Here is a 5,744-nt window from a genome sequence, read left to right as displayed (position 1 = left end):
GTTTTTTTTTTATATATATATATATATATATATATATATATATATATATATACACAATGCATAGAATTTTGAAACGAAATAATTTCGTCGTAAAAACAATGTTTTTTTTGTGGTGATTTTTCCAACATTTTTAATGAAATCCATAATCATTTGGCACGTTCATGGAGTATATTGTATTATAACATGTTTAGGAATTTCTTACACTAACCTATACTCGTACGATATATTATTCTTTAGTGAACATATATATACACACATCCTAAAAATACAAACTATTAAATGATAATAAATAAATACATATTAAAATTAAATTTTTTATCTAAAGTAAATTTTCAATGTTAATATACGTGGCTCAGTAATAAAATATTACACAATTTGATTTATATATGTAGAAATTGAATCTTTATTCTTTAATTTTTTTGGTAAATAACTTGAATCTTTATTTAAATTATTTATAAATTAAAAGTGGTTCTACAAAACAAAATCCGTAATCTATAATGGTAAAGATTCTTGTTCACTTTCCAATGTCCAATGGCTAAGATTTCTATTCACTTGCCAACCTTAACCGGAAAAACCGAAGTACGTAGAAACATGATAATTTAACAAATTAAAATCTGTCCCTAAGGCCCAAATTATAAGATATATATATATATATATATATATATATTTTCTTATTTTATATACGCAATTTATCAAGAAACAATCATTTGGTTTGACCTATCTGTGACCGACGAACACAGAAAGATCCCTCCTCATTAACATCTGGGCGACTTTAAATATTGGATTTAATATTTAACCTGGTAAAATTCAAAATGCAGTTTTGAAATCTAAAACCATTGATGACCAGTATGAGTATAGGATAATTGATAGAAAATATCTAAAATCTCTATGGTTATAAAAATATATTTCCTCTATTTTTAAAGAAAAAAATCGAATTGAAAATTGTCTTATTAATCATCTAATTTGACAATCATATTTTAGTATAATAAAAAAAGTGATAATAATGCTAAAGAACAAAACCCACTATCATTTTCTAGTCATATAAATCTAGTCAAATGCATTTGGTACGTCTAGAGATTTTTAAGATTAAAAATATATGTAACTTTAGTTCAGCTTTAAATATTTTGCAATGTGATTATTACAATTTTTATTAGAATAAATACTCGTGGAATATTGGAGTTCGTTAAAGCATATTGTTTGGTGAAAATACCTTTTTTTTTTATAAGTTATTCATAATCATTACTTAATCTGTTATTATATTAATCTCTTTGCAGATTTCCAATATCATTAATGAAATAATTAATTAACACTTACTATTTCAAGACAGAGTCGTTAAACTCCGATATTATTCATAGAGAACCAACGATGGATATTAGGACACGTGTCAGCATCTTAAAGTTCCGACAATCGCTTTCATTACATTCTAGATTCTCCACCAATCCCTTTATACATGTCTGTCCACAATTATCTCATATATATATATATATATATTGTATGTGGAGATTTGATTTTTCAATATGGGTGTATTACTTATAACATCCCTTAATTTCTCTAATTTCTTCAAAAACATTCCTTCCTGTCTGAAAAATTGACGGCGGGTGGAAAAATATAATAAAAAATGTAAACACATTACAAAATTTTAAAATTGAACCTAAACATAATTTGAGAATAATTTATATATGTTCTCAAAATGATATATGATTAGTACGTGGGGATCTGGTACATCATAAAATTAAATTAGTTCCATGTGTTTTTCATTTATTCTGAATATACGCGGAAACAATTTCCTAATAATAAAAATTTCGATTCAAATATGAGATTCTATATGTCGTAATTAATATATGGGTTCATTAGATTTATTACCTTTAAAGACCCACTTACTATATATATATATATAGCCAAATGACGTAAATTTTGGCTTTTTGACTTATGTATCTAATTATTTAGCTGAAAGGTGGTTGTTTGAATAGCATTGAGTGGACAATCTAGTAAGCATCTAATTTCTACGTACATGCATTTTATCCAAAAAAAATCTACATATAAATACTGAGAAAAAAACTTAAAATAATGATACGTACCCAATTGATATCGTTCAAGCCCATTTGTAATATAAGATATATCATATATATGTATTCATATATATATACTATAAAAGTTCATGACGTGGCCGTACGTATATTGTAAATGACGAAGTGATCGTACTAAATTTGATTCCATTTCCTGCTAGAAATGTGTTGTCTCGTTTTAATATTTTATAATATGATAGAAGCTAAATAATAATCAAAATCGAGTCAATAATTAATCATTACAAGAAAAGACACATGTCATATTACTAAAAGGGTTAAATCTCCCGTATTGGACAAATTTAACAACTCGAAAATTTCAACCAGATTTTAATTAGTCCACTAGTATAATTATGAAGAATTATAACTGTAAAAGTATACGATATAACAATAATGACAAGAAGTGTTTGAGAGTACGTTTGGAGTCGGTCCAAAACCGATTTTATATTTTATAAAAATTGATATTTTGTACCATCATAATCAACCGACCACCATTGCGTTGTCCTTCCATATTTTAATATTCATATAAATAATGCACAATATTTTATCTGCGTATTGATGTATATAAAACAAAGATGCATATACGAATGGTATCTAAATATTGGCCCATATAAAATCTTGGTTTTACTTAACACCCCTTTGTGAAGCATAGAGTGGACGTACGCATACATATAAATTCAGTATATTGTATATATATAGAGCATAGATATATACACATGCATATCATTTCCAATGAGTCAAGACGTCAAAACGCAATTCCATTGTTAAAGCTATTTAAAATATTTTATCAATTTATACATAAAATTTTGTAATTTTTTTTTTATAAAATAGACGATTATCATTATAAGAAAAGTGACAATTGACAAGCTTATATGTTTATAAGACTGAAGAGTTTAGACCAACCTCGAAAAGATGTAAATATATTATGTAAACAGGTAACTCCCACATATAATCACCAACAAAATTCGTTTTATATATGAAACTATTATATTATACAAACATGTAAGCTTAACTAATAAGACTCCTTTGACAAAAAAAAAAAAAAAAAAACTAAAAAAACTTCATATTTTGTTTCTCGTATCATTAATACTAATCTTAATTTTAAAAATTAATTTCACATAAAATTAATAAAAATCTAGTATTAATTTTATGCATCCGATAAAACCAAAAAAAAATCTTTTATTAATTTATTATTAATATTCCAATATAAAAAATTTATAGATCACCCACTGAATTGGAAAGGAGTTTATACAATAGTGTGTGGAGTTCGATTTTTTACCTACCACATACATACATACATGCATACATACATATATACACAGGGCCGTCTATTAACAAGTGCGAAAGGTGCGATGGAATATGGCCTCCAAATTTGTGGGTCCCTTAATAACTAAAAATAGTAATAATATATAATAATTAAAATTAATTATTAATAATGATGAGTAACAGTTTTTGTTATCGTTACCGAATGTAGTATGACAGTTGATTTTTTTTTAATTTTTTTATTATTTTAATATATAAATTAATGTTTTTTTAGTTAAACTTTAGAAAATGTCCAGGACCCCAAAAAATTATGAGACGGTCTTGTACATACATACATATATACATACATATATATATATATATATATATATATTTATACACTTGCGAGCATACATGTCTACAGTTATAGACATACATACGCAAACAACACGAATATGCACACAAGCATACGTCACTCTCACCCGTAGCCAATTGCCTATACTGTGTCCCATCATACGCGCAATACGCGTATATGCATGTCCCAATTATATATGTGAGGTGTATATACGCGTTTTAAGTGGATATATATATATATATATATATGTGTGTGTGTGTGTGTACATATGCTATATACGCGTATAGAAGTTAAAGAAAATATTTGGTTTTAAAAACTTTTTAAGTTCTTAAATGCGGTGTTTAGTCATGAATTTCACTTGGGAAATTTTACCCTTCATAAAAAAAAAATCACTTCGGAATAACTATCCCATAAAAAAACGATTAGCTCTACAATTACCAATTCATTTATTTGTGCTTTTTTTTTATCTAGGTAAAATTAAATTTATAGTAATTGATTTTCTGTATAACCAGTCATAATATTTTTATTTCCATCGAAGTTAGACGGACGTTACTCCATATGTCCACGTTTCTATATTATTTATGATATTTCGTCGAATATTACAATATGACTGATTTTTAATTTAAACGAAAAGGAATTTTTCTAAAAAAATAATTTTTTTTATGATACAAACATGAATGATTTTTAGGTACATGAGAAGAACAAACACAACAGAGAGGATAATAGTAACCCACTAACAAAATATCTTAAAGGGATGATTCCAATCATTGTAATTCATATTCCAAAACCCTAGTCGATGAATAAACACAACTTGCCACACCAATAGCAATTATTTAATTAAAATTTTAACATATATTTTGGCATTAATAATAAAATTTCTCAACAAGGAAATCAAGTGGCAGCTTTTTCCAGATTAACTTTATGAAAGTGAGAGAAAAATTGCTAAAGATATATATTTTTAATAATTATTTTTGGGAAAAGAAAATTAAAAAAAAAAACAAATCGAAGTTTACACATATATCGGACACCACTAACCGAAGTTTTTATTTAATAGAGGAAAATATAATTGGAGGCATCATTGAAATGGGAAGCAAAAGACAGGAAGGGGAAAAAATAGTTTTTTCAAAAAGCATGTTTTGTCTTTTTAAAGGTTACGCATTTATTCAGAGACGTTCGAGGTTATTTAATTTCTTTTTACTGTTTCCTTTGCTTTTTTGGTGCTGTTGGAGTTCTTTATATATATATATAGACGAATATAAGACTTTATATATATATATATATATAAGATGAATATAAAGACTTTCTATTATTTGTTATTATAAGAATATGGTACGTAGATATCTAAAAAATATTATATTTTTTTGGTAACCAGGTATCCTGGACCAAGATCTAGATTAATCTCGGAGATGAAAGTCAGTCAGGTGATTTGAAATATACACTCATTTTTCAAATTTAAAGTTCGAATTCGAGGCGAGACATATATTTTTGCGTCTCATTTCACATGTTGAACTATCCAAGTTTGAGTAAAAAAAATATTACATCTTGTGTATAGCATATATATATATATATATGTACGATGTTTATTATTTTCACTTTTTTACAAGTTTGTCCATACAAGTAACATTCGCATATAGAGTCGTATATATAGAATAGGTGTGGTTAACAATTAACATGAAGAATATGAATATTCAGAAAATAAAATAAAATAAAACTCAGAACAACATTTTATCATAACAACAAAGAAGTGATATATCCATCGATTAAATAAATGATATTGAGGATCTAGTTATATATCTTTTATGGAAATGCAATATATATATATATATATATATTAAGACCAAACATGCATGATTTTCTTATGTTTTTTCAATGTTAGATCTTTTACCAAATCGGAAACAAGTACTATAATATGTTGATACATAAAATATTCCATGCTCCATATAGTATGGGAGGCTCTATTAAAACATTATCTCACTTCAACCATCTATTTATTTAATGATTTCGTATTTTACTAGAGACCTATAAAAATCTATATATATTAATAAAGATGTTTAAAGGATTGTGGTGAAGACACCTCATCATCC

This window comes from Tarenaya hassleriana, unplaced genomic scaffold, assembly GCF_000463585.1.
Source record: "Tarenaya hassleriana unplaced genomic scaffold, ASM46358v1 Cleome22, whole genome shotgun sequence".
Classification (NCBI taxonomy): Eukaryota; Viridiplantae; Streptophyta; class Magnoliopsida; order Brassicales; family Cleomaceae; genus Tarenaya; species Tarenaya hassleriana.
This window is presented reverse-complemented; position numbering follows the sequence as displayed.